This window comes from Amphiprion ocellaris, chromosome 23 (genome assembly GCF_022539595.1).
Source record: "Amphiprion ocellaris isolate individual 3 ecotype Okinawa chromosome 23, ASM2253959v1, whole genome shotgun sequence".
NCBI lineage: Eukaryota > Metazoa > Chordata > Actinopteri > Pomacentridae > Amphiprion > Amphiprion ocellaris.
Genome location: NC_072788.1, coordinates 6,913,869 through 6,930,263, shown reverse-complemented (window position 1 = coordinate 6,930,263; position 16,395 = coordinate 6,913,869). Strand labels below are relative to the sequence as shown.

At 37.0% G+C, this 16,395-nt stretch overlaps 1 protein-coding gene across 3 annotated transcripts in view; it reads left to right on the top strand.

The window, feature by feature from the left end:
- Positions 1-9,624: 9,624 nt before the first annotated feature.
- The window catches only part of si:dkey-183c6.7 (urea transporter 2), a 56,839-nt gene continuing 50,068 nt past the window's right edge, over positions 9,625-16,395 (top strand). For all 3 annotated transcript variants that reach the window (XM_055007655.1, XM_055007654.1, XM_023294833.3), the window contains exons 1-2: positions 9,625-9,753; positions 9,947-10,089. The gene's annotated coding sequence lies outside the window, so the exon portion shown is untranslated. The remainder of the gene's footprint in view (positions 9,754-9,946; positions 10,090-16,395) is intronic.

The following is a 16,395-nucleotide window of genomic DNA, read 5'->3' as shown; positions in this document are numbered from 1 at the left end:
GCTACTTTGGCTCTGAACCTTTATCTACCTGTGGTCGTTCTGTCTTCTGGAGTGATTTGATTGGTTATGCGTCACGAATAAAACTCCTTTAACTTAACATCTGTAAACAAAACAAAAACGTATCAACAAAGTTTTCTGTTAGAGATTGTGTTCTTCTAAGTTTAACTCCAAGATTTTAAATACTTTCATTTACTGCAAATGAATATCGACTCCAAATGTCTCACTAATAATCATTGTCAGCCTTAAAAACCCACAAAACACCCCTCTATACTCGACCACACTTAGTACAGTCCGGTTCCCCCTTCTATAAATCTGCTTGGAATCTTCCACTTCCTGTTTGTCAAAGTGGCCTTCTACCTGGACAGGATTTGTTGGAGCTCATGCAACAAACATTTTGGGTAACTGCACTTTAATATGGACACTGAATTAGAGACTGTTTTAATGAGACTGAGTTAAGATGTGTAGCTCTGTCATTAAATAGTAAATTATTTCTCTGAATTCACAGAGAAAAATCTGAAATGTTTGCTAGGTTAGCATCCCACATGTTCTTTGGTTCAGCTAAAGCTAACTCTCTCCAACTTCTGGATCTCTTGAGTTGCTTGTTAAAATATCTTGCTAGAGGTGCTGAAGCTCAGAAAATCTGAGATGTTTGTTCAGAATAAGCTCATTCTCAAGTCTTATCTGAACTCTTTTGTTTGAACTTTCCCTAAACTTAGGAGTTAATGACAGAGCAGCACATCCAGACTCAGTCTCATTTATGTAGAGATTAAACTTCAGTGTCATTCATTGATGTTAAAGTGCAGTTTTTCAAATGTTTGTTGCACATGCTCCCGACCAAACCAGTCCAGGTGGAAGACGATGTGAAGAGAAAGCTCCAGAGGATGAATATCACACATTTACGTTGGAAATAAATGTCCTTTAATTAGGCATTGTCATGCAAAAGTTGGATTTCCCTTTAATGATGTTCAAATATTTGTTGAGTGTTTTGTTGATGTTGGTTTCTAAATGTTTTTTGACACTCGGCCCCAAAGATTAAAACCTTTTACGGCTCACAAGCTGCAACAATTCACACATTATCAACTATCTTTCTGACTAAACTAAGATTAAAAAGTGAAAAACTGCCTGATTCCTGCATCATGAATGTAAATCTTTTTGTTTTTTATGACCGTAAACTGAATATATTTGGGTTTGACATTTTATAAACCAAAACAAGAAATGAATTACTGGAGAAAACAACAGTTTAATGGACAAAGAGAATGTGTTTTCCAACATATATTGCTGAATCACTCCAACATTACAAGATACATACAATTTTAATTCAATTTCATTTATATAACACAGATTACAGGTCAAATTGTCTGAAGACGCTTTATTTTTATATTTTTTTGTCATATTTAAAATATAACAAAGTAAGAAATTTAAACCTCTTGACTAATCCAATTTATTATTTGGTTTTTAAGAGACTAATCGACAAAATAACTTTCTCCACTAAAACTAATAAACATGAGGTCAAATAGAAGGAACAGTTTTAAATACTGCAGTCCCACGACGACAAGAATAAAGTTTGTCAACAAAAACTAAATCTGCTGGTGGATTCCATTAAAGTCCTAATAAATGATAATAAAGTGTGATACTAAAGGTTTGTGGTGCTAAAAATGTCAAAGTAAAGATATCATGTTGAACATCTGGATGGAGGTTGATAAAAGTTAACCTTCTTTCATTTCTCTGGAGCGACTCCATGGATTTTATGGATGGTGGTTAAAGACCTGCTCTTCTCGTGGTCTTCCTTCTAGTCTCTGTAAAAAGTCAGTCCATCCTGGCTGACTTCAACACCTCTTCATGACAAGTTGTTCTGCCTCGGACCTGGTGGAAACTCCAGAAACTGGGGAAAACCTGTCGAGACTCGAAGAACTCGTGGAGACTCGAGGAACTCGTGAGGCGGGGGAAGGTGTGGTGGGTGGTGGAGGGAGGTGGGGGAGTAGAGGGGGGAGGCCGCCACCCACCTCCCCGCCTACTCTCCGCCCTGACTCCACCCAGACTCCGCCTTGGCTCTGCCCATGTGATGATGTCAGCAACTACGATGCCAAAGGGACGACGAATTTATTTCTTTGTATCTGATCTGTAGCTCAGTGAGTTAAGGATTTACCTATGGAGCTGCAGGTCGCTGGTTCAAGACCAGACACTTCTTAAATTTTCATCAAAATCCTGACAAAGACAAAGAAAGAAAGTTGCCAGTGGTGGGTCTCGAACCTGCGACCTTCCGCTTGGTAGTCCATCCTCTTATCCTCCTGAGCTACTTGCTCAGATACTAATTCTTCTTTTTTTTGCGCATTTATCATCTATTTTTTGTCGTGTTCGAGTTTTTTTTTTAACTCGAGTCTCGACTCGACCTTTTTTCTCAGGAGGTTGGGCTTCAGCCTTTGTGCTGGAGGGTTGAACCCTCAGTTCCAAGACTTTCCAAAGCCTCCACACCTCTCGAGTCCTCAGGACCTGAGCTTTCACACAGTCTGAGGGCTGAAACTTTCTAAGTCCCACAGTAGTTCTCTGTTAGATTGAACTTTCACACAGTCCAAGGACTGATATCTTCTAAGTTCCTGAGTAGTTCTCTGTTAGTTTGAACCTTCAGACAGTCTGAGGACTGAAATTCAAAAAGTTCTTGTGGAGTTCTCTGTTAGTTTGAACCTTCAGACAGTCTGAGGACTGGAGTTTTAAAAGATTCTCAGTACTTCTCTGTTAGTTTGAACCTTCAGACAGTCTGAGGGCTGAAGTTTTAAAAGTTTCTCAGTACTTCTCTGTTAGTTTGAACTTTGTGGTTAACAGAAACCTTAAAACTTGTGATCATGAGTCTTGATTTCACATTTAGACCATCCATCTGAGTTCTTCTCAGACCTTCACCTGTGGGTTTTTTAGAAATCGTCAACAAACTTTGATTCTCTTCACTGAACAGTAAAGTTTGTGGAGATCAGAAGGTAACATTAGTTTGATAAATGCCTTCAACTACTATTAGACTTTATCTGGAAAGCAGTTTTCTGAAATGAGTTCTTAGTAAATCTGTCCACAATCAAACCAAGAACATAGAAAGAGGAAATGTTTGAAGAAACAGCTTGATGTTTTCATTTCAGACTAGAAAATGCTTTAATACCTTTATCCACTTTTTCTCTTTTTGATCGTTTTATTGTCTCTTCTGTTTAATTTGATCTTCTAAAGTCTAACTGGTGTCTTTTTAAATGTTTTGTCTTTAGTTTGATTCTTCTTAAATGTTTAGTTTTTCTCTTTTCTCACCTTTTATTCTTTTCTAATGTCTGATTTGATTTCGAAATGTTTTGTCTTTTTAATGTTTAATTGTTTTTTCAAATGTTTTATTGGCTTGTTTGAAAAATGTCATTTTCTTTCCCAATGTTTAATTTTTCACTTAAATCTTTAAGATTTTTCTTTTTAAATGTTTTACCATCTTTTAGTGTTCAATTTTCTTTTTAAATACTTCATTTTATTTTCTGTTTAATTCCTATTTAAAGTTTTATTGTCTTTAAGATTTAATTTTCTAATTAAACATTTAATTATTTAATTAAATGTTTTGTCTTTTTCAAGGTTTAATAATCTAATTAAATGTTTAGTATTTTTTAAAATGTTTATAATTTAATTGTATTTAATGTTTAACTCTATTAAACAGACAAAATATTGAATGAGATCATTCAACAAGATACAATACATGTAAGTATGAAATTAAACAAAATTTTTAAAATACAAATATTAAAAATTACAGATAAAATATTTTCCATAATTAAACATTTAAAAAATACAATTAAACAAGAAGAATATTAAACATTTTAAAACATGCAAAACATTTAGATTAAACCTTTAAAAAGACAAAACATTTAATTTAAAAATTAAATGTTTAATTAGAAAATTACATCTTAAATATCTTAAATCTTTTTAATAATAAAACTTTTTAAAAGTTTTATTGTATTAATTTTTTTCCTTTGATTTAATTGCTTTTTGTTATGTAGTTTATTTCTTTAATCTTCTTTGTCTGTCAACATTTTAACCCCAACCTTAAAAATGAAATAAACCCTTAAATCACAATGAAAATACTTCCGTTGTCACAATCATGAGTTAGTCAATTATTCAGTTTATCAATTCAACTTTATTTGTTTAGCACCTTTTACATAGATGACAAAACTAAACAAGCAAAGAGAAAAAAAAACTATGCTAAAACTATGATTAAAACTCAAAAACACACACACACACACAAAAAAGATTTAACATGGCAATAAAATATGTTGTGTCCAGGGGATAGAGGGAGTTTATTGAAGTCTTCTTGGGCTCACATGGGAAATCATTTAAAATATAAACTTGATATTCAGTCTAAGGAAACTGCAGAGCGACAGAAGAACCAACAATATCTCCTGTTTTCTCCTTTAATGAGTCGACTCTTCTTGTGCTTTCAGACCAAAGAACTACAGACTCTTCACAACCTGCTCAAACTCTTGGTACAGGACCTCACCACACGGGTCAAGAAGGTTTCCTTCTCCTCATTTCTACTCTGAAGCTCACCTTCTCCTGCTCAAACTGCTGACAAATGTTTCTGCTGCAGAGATGAAAGTTTTCCGGGTTTTCCCGGAAATCCGGGATTTCAAATTTTGTGAGTTCATTTCCGGGAATCTGGGAAAATTGATCGAAGTTTTCAGTGAAAATCAGAATTTGATTGATAGTATTCTTTTTGAAAACCTTATTGTTATCGCTAATGCGTTGTTTGTTGTTTATATTCCTGTACGGAGGCAGCCATTTTGAATCTCGTTCATTGACGCGATTCCAATCTAATGCTGAATACATTGCTGCGAGAATTTGCGAGAGCGGATGCACTGAATAGCGCCAGTTTTGAGTACAAAGGAGAGATGAATCATTGAATAGCGCTCATTGAATAGACGACCTTTGCTTTTGTGTAAATGTAATGACCCGTACCTGTCAGGACAATGTTTAAACAGGTAGACAGGCACGCTGACGTGCGTGCTATAGACGCGACAGTCAAGAACGCGTTCCGGTGGTCGTGGTTAGAAGAGAAAGATACGAACGGCGATTTCTTGTCTGAATATATCAGGAAATTAGACAAACCAGGTACGTTTTTTTTAAATTTTACAAAAATAGATATCAATATATTGATAGTTTACTGTGTCTTAAGGTTCCTGTCTTAATGATATTATAATATAATCCTTATAATAGATTAGTGACACATCTAGACTAGAGTATGAAATGATTAATATATGAAATATGGGGTACTAAACTACTGAATAGTTTACATTACTGAACATGTTAACAGGAATGTTTCCGCATTTTTATTAACATTTTCACAGTTTTGTGCTATTCTTTTAATGAGGGAAGGGGGTTATGAAATTCCGGGCTTGGCCCTTAGGGGAAGTTCTGCCGAAATTTTTTTCAGGTCAGGACTTAGAATATTTTTTTCTTTTTTTTTTTGAATGAATATTATTTGTGCATGTTTTAGAAAAGAAAGATATGAACGACGATTTCTTGTCTGAATATATCAGGAAATTAGACAAACTAGGAACTTTTTTTTTAATTTTACAAAAATAGATAGACCTCAATTTTTTTCATTTTTTTGAGTGAATAGATATCATTTGTGCATGCTTTTGATAAGATAGACTCCATTGAAGATCTATATTGTTTGGTCATTTTTAAATTTTTATCTTCATTGAATATTGCGTGGTCAGTTTAATTTTTTATATATATTCTTATTGTTAATAAAGACTATAATGCTATGTTAATTTAATTGTAACAATGACACTATTATAATTTATTATTCGGCACTCGCATAAGGCTGCCTTCAGCAGCCTCTTGGAGCACCTTCGGCGCTCACTTGGCAAAATTGCTTAGAAAAAAAATTTTCAGGGTTTTTTGCCAACAGCCACTTTCATCTCTACTGCTGCTCTAAAGTCTGGTCTCCAGAACTTCCTAAAAACTCTTAAAGTCTCTTCTGCTGCAGGTTGCTTTGTAGAACTGTTCCAGAAAACCTCACTAAACCACATGGAGGGACCTCAAGATAGTCATCCAAATGAAACCATACAAAAACCAAACTAGTACAACCAAAACGCTAAAGTCTCCTGCAGCCTACCAGAGAACCTCTGAGAACAGAGAATCAGGACAGGAACTCTTACCTTCTGGACAACCAGCCTTGGTTCACAAACAAGAATACAGAATGTGTCTGAGCAAAAACCTGTAAAGACTCACTACAGCCAAGATAAAGACACAACTCAGCTGCAACAAATCCACTAATCACTGCACACATTAGCACCATGTGCTAACTGTGGCTAAAGAACCACATTCACCAAGACAACTATCCAGTACAAAGCCCTAAAACACACCAAAAAACACATTAAAGACAATTTTACTGCTAGAAGCTGCAAGCAAACGCCTAAAGAACAAACTAAAGCAAAGGAGCCAAACCCGGTTCTGTGGTAAAGAGAAACAGAGGAAATGTTTGTCTGCAGCCACATAAAGCAGGAAGACACTGAGCTGCTCAGGTGTTCCTGATAACACCAAGCTGCTCAGGTGTTTCTGATAACACCAAGCAGCCACCTGGACAGCCAATAGGAACACAGCTTACTGGGACTCCAGAGGGCTGGCTTAGTGAAGGAAATTTAATTTAAAGTTGAAGCAGAAAGTTAACAAAGTAAGTTGAAAACCACCTTCTGATCCCTGAAATCTCTGAGTTTTCACACAAAGAACACCTGAACATGTCAAACTGGTTCCATAGTAGAACCATCATTGTAAAAACGTCATAGTATGGTGTGTTGTTCAAAAAACATTATGACCCGGCTGTCAGGGGACAAACATGTAAGAAACATGAGAACAGAGAGAACCCAACCAGTAGGTCACAGTTTATCATCCCCCAGTCATCTCCTGAAGTCCATATGGTGAGAGACATCAGTATCTGGTTGTTAATTTACCAGAGGATGCTTATAATCATGCTGATGTGGTCTGTACTCTACAGTCTTTTAGTGACTCAATAAATGCCTAAGTTGTTTTTAAAAATGCTTTTTAGTTTTTAATAAACATTTAACAGCCTATATGTAATCAATAAATGGCCTTTGCCTGTCTTAAGAAAAATTCACTCAGAACTCTGATATGTTAACAGTACTAAATAAATCAATAAATACATGCATACACACATAAATAAGTTAATACATTAACTGTGTTAAGATAAGATTTAGATTAAAAAAAAGTTGTTTATGTTTTTGCAGAATCCAGTATTGCTCACTGGTTGGTCATTACATTTTATTAGTTTGATTTCACTATTTAAAATGATGCCACCTCTTTTCAGACAGAACCTGTGATAATAAAACAATACAAAATTTTTAGGTCCGTGTTAATAAAGCACTTAAAGCTTTAAGTATGGCTAAATGCTTTTTTCAAAATTAAATATATCACTCCTTAGGTGGTAGTGGCCCCAAGTTCAGTAAAGTTGGAAAGATATTCACAGATTCAGACTTCCAGCATCAATAACTCATTAGATATAGGTTGTCAAAACATAAACGGTGCCTCTTTCCCATTGTTGCAAGGCAGACAATGTGCTACAAGCCCAGTTTTATCAAAAGTAGCTGTCTTTCAAGCTACAGGAATAACATTGGTGTCTATGGAGTGAACAGGGTCCGTCTGCAATTTGCAAAACCTCTGCAACAGTAAAGAGACAAATATTCAATAACTTCACTCTTATACATTGTAGTGTCACTAAAATCACTGCAGCCTTCAACTGGCTCCTGTTGACAAAGTGTTTTAACAGAAATGTAAATGCTGTAATTTGATTCTTTTAATGTACCATGTAACTTGAATGGATGTGATGCTGGTGTGACCACAGTGCACACGTCTGATGTTGCTCACAGTGGTCCAAGGGACGCTCAGGGAGTTTGTGTGTTTGCTCACACTCAGGAAAAATTACAGGGAACATTGATGTTGACAGAAAAAAAGCTGCATAGTATAATAAAAGACTGAATGAAGAAAAAATAATGGCTTAACCAATATAAAAACACAATAATAATAATAATAATAATAATAATAATAATAATAATAATAATAATAATAATAATAATGTCCTCCAAACAGAATATTGAACATAACAACAGTCAGGTGGAGAGATATTTATAAATGTTTTCTGGTGAAAGCAAATGCCAGTTGCATTGTGGCAAAACAATGACTGATTTGGTCTGTTCATTTGATTTAAGAGCCAGACAGACAGTGCAAGGCCAGCTGCCTCCTCAGCCTCTCTGAATCAGCTGTATGAGGAGAAACAGCGTATGTTAGAGCTTGCATGGGAGTGTGTTAGCAGCGAGCCCCTCAGGATCTAATCAAAGAATGATGCAGAACCAGACCCCTGTTCTTCTCCGTATAATCTTCGGTGACTTTACGGATGGACATGCTCTGACACACTCATGTACATCAATATGTTCGTCTAGATCAGCACCCCTAAGGTCAAGTCAATCTGATATACAGAGACGAGTCCAGAAATCAAATCACTCGCAGCAGAGTGCGAGTTATCTGCAGTGAGAGAATGTGTGTGTCCATATAACTGTGCTCTAGAGAGAGATTTGTTCTAATAAGGGAATGTCTGGGAGAGCACATGAACCCAATTAGATATCTGTTCTTATTAATGCCCCTCATCTCCACGGTTGAGCAACGTTCCTCTCACTATAAATATTTTTTTTTGTTGGCTGACACACTCTCATGGTTCTAGTGATAAAAAGAAAAAGAGGTTTCAGTGTTTATTCGCAGAAAAACTGCACAGGAATAGATTTTGTGGTGAATTCAAAGACGGGCTGCCCTAGCTTTGTAAAGAAAACTCCGTCCGACATTCGTTTTGTAACTCCTACCAAGTTTCAGACCAATTTGGCATATTGGACGGCACAAATAATATCAATAATATGAATGTCTCAGCTAGCAAAGACTTCAATAAAGAGCAAACAGCTGCCAGGCAACATTTGTAACACTGTTCAGTAAATAGAAAACACTGTAATTAGAAAGTCAAGTCAATAAAGCCCAATATCACAAATTACAAATTTGCCCTAAGGAGCTTTTCAATCAGTCTATCCATAGATGCTTTAAGATTCCGTAGGTTTATGAATTGTGACAGAAATAATAGGTTCTAGTAGCATAAATGTGGGGAATTGGGAATTTTGGAGTTCCTATATTTGAGAAAGAGTAGTGAATATGCAAGTATGCTAATCTAAACAATACTATTTAATCATTTAGCCCGATGCTAGCGTAGCCCAGTCTAAAAATGGCACTTTAGACTACTCTGGTTAAAATACAAATAAAGTAAATTTATTAAAAATGTAGTTTACAAATCAGCAATATGATTAAAAACGTCATAAAATTAACATAAATATATTCGCTATCTCATTAATATAAATAGTTAAAAATGTTTTAAGCCAACATTAAGTTTTTTCCTATTTGTGATAAAAAATTTTATTTGAAGCAAATTTGTTGGAAATGTACTAGTTTTCTGTCCACTACCTAACTTGTTCATGTCAATCTTTTATTTTCTGTAATTTCATTGAATGACGCACTTTAATATCCAATCTCCGGACACTTTTTTTTTCTTTTCTTTTTTAGGAATCTCTGGGCACTCGGCTCTTAGCGTTGAAGGAAGCAGTTGCTAACAAGTCAGTCTGATAAAAATAACGTCTAAAACAGGGGGATGCAGAGTCTACTGGTTTGTTTTGGATGCTTCTAACCTTATGTAAAGTGAGTACTTGATGTATTTTTTATTTTTTTTTGTACTCAGACGGAGTGTTTTGTACAGAAATGTAAAATGCTAACCGCTCCTAGTGACGTAGCATGCTAACGCTAAGGCTAGCTTGTGTGTTTTACTCCGGTATGCAAAGTACGGAGGTATAAATGAGAGTTTAAAACTAAAGAGGAACTTTTAAATGTACAGCAGGCGAAGCACACTCTCTTTGGACCCTGCTGTGGATGAGAAGTCATTTTGTCGACTCGTCTGTCCGCCGCCATCGAGCTCATGGACATGGTCACGTCTCAGGCTAGTCCTGTCGCCATAGCTATGGATTGAACTAAGGAGTTGTAAGTACCATCCTAACAACAGGTAGAGTAATTGGGTAACAAAAGGAAAATATTACAAATTGCACTGGACTTTAAGAGGGGGATCTTGAAATTGAATATAAAACAAAAAACCCCTACCTACCACTGTTTTATTTGTATTGTGAATTCTGTTGTTTTTACTAAAAATCTACTTTTTGTAGCATTTAAATTTACTGGGTTTGTGTCTTATGTTATTTCCCTGCCTTTAAAAAGAGAAGGTTACAGTGAGATGAATAGGTTTATAAGCTAAATTTAAATTTGGCATAGTGGGATTTAAAAATGAGTTTGTTTACCATTTTTCTGCTAAGTGGAGGCACTGTCAAATCGTAATTTACATTAAAATTTGAGGATAATTTTTCTGCTGTTTCTCCTGTTTACCAAAGTTTATTTATTAGGTAGTAAAAGTAGGACCCAGGACCCCGCCCATAGTACCACCACCACCACATTAACGAGAGTGTTAATACATTAGCTACATGGGATGGGTGTTACACTAGTAGTATTACTTTACGTATTTTTCAGGTATGCTGTGTTATATGTTTAAGATATGACTTAAAGCTCCTTTCTGGTATTGATTTTTTTCCTGTGAATATAGTCCCTTTCTGGATTTAAATGGTTCAGATGTAACTCTACACCGTGGCCTCTTCTAGAATGTGCAGATGTATGAAGTCCCTGCTCACCCTTCTTCCACTCGCTGCAGCTCGAGCACACCAGCTCACCTGTGACTCTGCTCAAACACGGTTAAACTTCTCAACACAATGCAATGACAAGCTGTGTTATTGGAGTGACTCAGCCAGACATGTTCAAACTGTAAAGACATTCTGAAGAATGTCATGTCTAGCTCCCGCTCTAAATTCATAGTTTCATTTAGTTCCTGTTTAATTTTTTGCGTTTCCTGTTGTGTTTGTACTCACCCTCTGGCTCAGTTGGTCTTTACACTCCCTAGTCTTTGCTTTCCTGTTGGATTTTTGATTCACTTCTGCCCTGCGAGTGATCAGGATTGATTCCTTTGATTTTTCATGTATGAAACCTTGACTGTCTGAATTCATGTTTATGAGACAGTCATTGCTACATTGCTTTTTTAAGGTGGAAATGCTCAGCCATGTCATTGACTGTTTCATAAATGATGTGCATCTAAAGAATATGGAGATCATAGGGGGTATTTAAAATCTCCCCATTCATTATGAAGCAGTGTCAGGTGAGAATGTTGACCATATTTGATGATTTCTCTTACTTTGACCAAAACCACACCTGAAGTTTGAAGTGCTAAGTATGCATGATACTTCTGAAGCCCACTTGGAAAAGATTAATCTTCAGAGGGAACAGATGGAATGAGGAGAGGAAAGTTTTCAAAGTGAGACTGCATGAGTGGTGGAGGAAGTAGATAGATGGCCGGAGGAAGTAAGACAAGAGTCAGACGGTGTAACTGGTACAGAGGGAGGTTGAGATATGAAGTGAGAGGGGACGGAAATTAGCATAAATGAAAATCATCATGTGGGACACAGTGAGAGTTGGACAATAGCTGATGTGTGTGGGTTTGCAGACAGCCGTCTGAGCATGTGTGTTGTTTGAGGGTCATTTGTTGATCATGAAAAGATGGCAAAGGTGGAATGAAGAGGCTGAAATAATGAATGAGTGAGAACTAAAGTTGACGACTGCTGTAGGAAACACAAGAACTATTCAAGGATTTGAACTTGTGAAGGACAAGAGTGCTGTTGAGTCAGAAGTCCTTGTATGAGCAAGGGATGAAGTAAGAACTGAATATGAGAAAACGAGAAACATTCAATTAGTCAACCCAACCATAAATTTTAAAATAAAATATATTTAAAATTGTATGAAAGGGAGCTTTTTTAGCATGTAATTCAAAAAAACTCACCAAAACACTTACTATTATCAGTTATTTAAACCATGAGGGTCTTAGTTCTGTTTTTAACTTTGCATTCATGAAATCAACATGCAATCTTCAAGCAAAAAAACCATCATAAAAACACATCCTTGCTCGATATAATTTCTAACAAACGTGTTGCCAACAATATTTCCCGGCATTTTGTTTCTTGAGGTTCCAATCTGTCAAGTGGTCTTTTGTGTTGCCAAGAAAAACTCTTAGTTACACAAGATGTAATCGATAAAAATTTTTTTGCCTTTTTGTGCATTTGCAGTATTTTCCGCATACGCCTTTTCAGATCAAGCATTTCATTTCATGCAACCCCTCACTTTAAGACCGCTCTATTGTGATGACATCAGAGGAGTGGCTGACGGTGTAGAGAGTGGATTTATTTATATAAGCTGTTATCAGTGAGGTATCTTTACCTGAGGTAGACTGTGGCAGACGGAGGGAGAGAGCGAGGCCAGGAGGGGTGGAAATGGATTCAAAGAAAGAACAAGAGAGATTAAGCAGAAGGAGAAATATGTGTGGTGACACAACTTCAAAGCGGCAAATGAATTATTAAGAGATAAAATTCTTAGACGTCATGGTGGAAAGTGCGTGCTGCTCTTTTGAAGCTAATCATCACTTTGCTTTGATCAAGCCTTAATCCGGGGAATGATACCCCCTCTGGGTAACACAACTTTGCAGGTGTATTGCTGTGTCTCGTTTGAAGCAGATCTGATGAACAGGCACCGTTTTTGGGTGTTTTTTGCTATCTTTATGGAGTCCTCAGCCTATTCTGGCAGCTGACGCTACACTTCTTTGAAATGATTCATGTGGTTATTGATTTTGCCTGAGTGATTAGTGTGACGACACATTCTCACTCACAGGTTCTCCCAAAGTTACTGGCATCGACGGCATCATGACATCAATATTTTCCTGGCCGGAGGTTATATATAAGACATTTTTCTGTTGTCATGTTGACTTCCGAGCTCCCTCAGAGAAGATGTGGGAGGATTTCTGAAAGCTCTGCAGGTTGTTGGTCTCAACCATCAGCAGCAGCGACTTCGCCCAGCACTGTAGGCAGGTGTCGGCTCTGCACAGCAAAGTTCACAGCTTTTATTATTCCCCAACAGCTCCTGGCGACATGTCCAGGGCTGTCTGGAGCTTCAGAGCTCTTTAGCACTTAGACCTCCCAGAGGACAAGTAGAAGGAAGGGGAGGAGGAAGGTACATAAGAGTAGAATCCAGATTCATGTCTTGAAAATTGGATTATTTCACTGCTGTTAACTTTAGTCTAGTAAGATATTGATGTCTGTAGGATATCTGTCGACTGCCATCTTGGTCTTTAGAAACAGGATGTAATAAGCAAAGGTAATCGTCATCCAACTCAAAAATATACCCTGCTTTATCCTCTTTTTTTTTTTTTTTTAAAACCCTAAATGGGACCATATTTTGCAACAAAACCCCCCCCACCATGCTGTATTCAACAAGAAAACTCTCAACTGAGGCAAGAACTCACATGAGAAGTACCGTGATTTTTCTCATAAACTTCTGTACAATCTGACGTCTTTTTGCCACCAAAAGAGTTGCGCCCTGCCAGCTGTTACAAAGAAAGCAGGTTTAACCCCTTGATGGCGATTGTCGCGAATTCACAACATACTGCTTTCATTCAGACTGCCGCCGAGATAGCAAATGCATTCCCCCAATGCCGGTTTGTGCATATTCAATACGTACCTCGGAACCTTTTGCAAGCACTGGTTTCTCGTAGGACCGGTCGGAGTGGGACCTAAATTATTATATATCTGTTATTATTATTATATATATGTTCTATATGTAACAGAGAAATTAACTATCTCCACTTAATTTAGCATCAGCTGGAAAGCAAAAACACATTTTTTTTAATAGAATTGTAAATCAACTCAGGTGTCAGGGGGTTAAGGCATTTCTGAAACTGGTGTAATTTTTCAGAGAGGGTGGCAGCCAATGCTTAGTGACGATGCATCAATCCATACAGTAAAGCTTGAAGCTTCTGCTGACAAATTACTGTGTAGTGGTAAGACGGCTAATGAAGAAACAGAAGACTCGTCATTGCAGACGACGTTGTATCTCATATTATCAGAAATGGTTCCAACAGCACCAGACATCTCCACCGCCTCAGCTTGATGGGATTGTATGTTTTCGTACTTTGGTGACTTTTGTGATATTTAGATATACTATAGGTGTCTCTGTCCTTCCCATTTTGTGGGCCACCTTACTTCTGTGCAACAGTGCTAGCTTCTGAGTAACTGTGTGAGCTGTGTATCTTGTTTATTATCCTTTAAGCTTGTTGTCTTTGAGTCAATAACATCCTGTTTGCTATTCCTTAAACATTACTGCAATCCAGTCACTTACAGACCCACTCTTGAACAACCATTATTATCATTTTTCCTTGCAGCCTGTTCCAGAAGATTTATCTGAGAGTTTCCATGAAGCTTTTCTAAAGCCTGTCCTTTCTTTAATCTTCACGTGACTCTTTGCTCAGCGTATCTATGTTCTATGGATATCCCAAAGCCTTTTTCTTTGCAAATCTCAATAACTTCCAATTGACCTTTCTCTGCAGGAATCACTGTGGGAACATTACAGTTGTGGTAATAGTGTGCCAATCTGTTAAATCTGTTTACATCGTAATGAAGATCAACTTTGTTTATCTCCGTGCCCAGCTTCATCCAGTGCAAGGTTCAATGCAGTCTGAGTCACGGTCATTATTATCTTGTCCACCACAGGCATCATAATCTTTCAGTGTGCTCCTCTCAAACCATCTCTCAGTCTGCCTTTGCGGAGAAATCTGTCCCCAGTGCACTGTGGGATGGAGGGGATGAGTCATCGTGCAAATGACCTTCACTCATGCAGACAATCAAACAGTTTTCACTGAGACCCTTATATTTGTTCTCCATGTGCTGCATGCATACCTCATACACTTATCATTTTTGTACAGTTGTCCACCCCATCATAACCCATCATTATCTACTGTGAAGGGACACTAAAATTAACCACCGCAGTCCTTATGTTTACATAAACACACAGACCGTAGTTTTAATGCAGATTGGAGGCTGGCTATTAGTCAGACTGTGGGAGCACAGAGAAGCAGATTAGTTTGGGGTTGATGCCATTAGAGAGGAAAAAGGCCGACAATGGTTAATGTATGCAAATGCTAAGTTTTGTGGTGTTGAAGTAGCTGCTCAAGAGATGAGAACAGAACATGTGGCAAATAGAACACAACTCCTCATTAAAAGGTTATTTTAAGACTCTTTATTTTCTTTCTTTTTTTCTTTTAATTTTGCAACATTTAATTAGTCAGTGTGATGACCCATGAATGCAACGGCTTCATTTTAATATCACATTAATGAGATAAGCAGCCCTGTTTAGTGGAAGGCTGAAAGTCTGCAGGTTTTCAGTCCGAGCAGCAAACAGCTTTGCAATGAGGAACTAATCAACTGCTTAAGTGTTTGGTAGGAATGAAAATTAACAGATTCTGTTTCGCTAAATAGTTATATTCCATATAATAAAACACATGCAGCCATCACCTGTGTATTCATGTGCAAAAAATCCTCTTCCACTTATGTATGCCAGTAAACAGTCTGTTCCCAAAAACACAAAAGGCATACAGGTCAGTTCTTAATGGAGCATAAATGTGTCTAGTGAACAGGGAATCATTCAGTCTAAAGGACTCATTCTTGGTGACCTTGAATGTTTTGTACTTTACACATGAATGTACCAATTGACTAAATAAGTGCATGACAGATTCAGAAGATGGCCATTTTTTTCAATTATTAACTTTTTAGCACACACAGCGATAGTTCTCATAAAAATTTACCAGTGCAGTGTGTGTCTATAGCCATAATATTGAACAATGCTTTTTTGCAACTTTTGTCTGTCTGAAATGTCTACGCCATCAGGTTCTCTGTGTTAGCACAAACATGTCCAGATGAGCTGCAGCCACTCAGTTTGTCTCATTGATTGAACTGGTCATGTTTAATGATCAGGAGCACAATGGGTCACTCCTTCGATAAACGTGGGACAACAAGAAGTTTAATGCTGCCATAAATTCAGACTTGAGCCATCTTGTTGGGTTTACGTTTGCTTACATTTAGGCAAAGTGAAGTAAGATGCAGAATATCACCTAAAATTGTCATGATTCCTAATGAAATTTTGAAATCATAAAATTAGTCTTTTTTTCCAATGAATATTCTAAGTAGATTTATGGAAATCGGATTGGGAGAAGTGTCAAGACTGTCATTTTAGTCATCATGGTTACAAACAGGTTTTGGAATAAAATTTTCTTTCTTCTGGAACAGAACCCGGACATCCTGGTGTTACAGGGACTTTAAAGTGAACATATGTACATTTGGAGGTTTGTCATTTTATTTTTGAGGTCTACTAGAA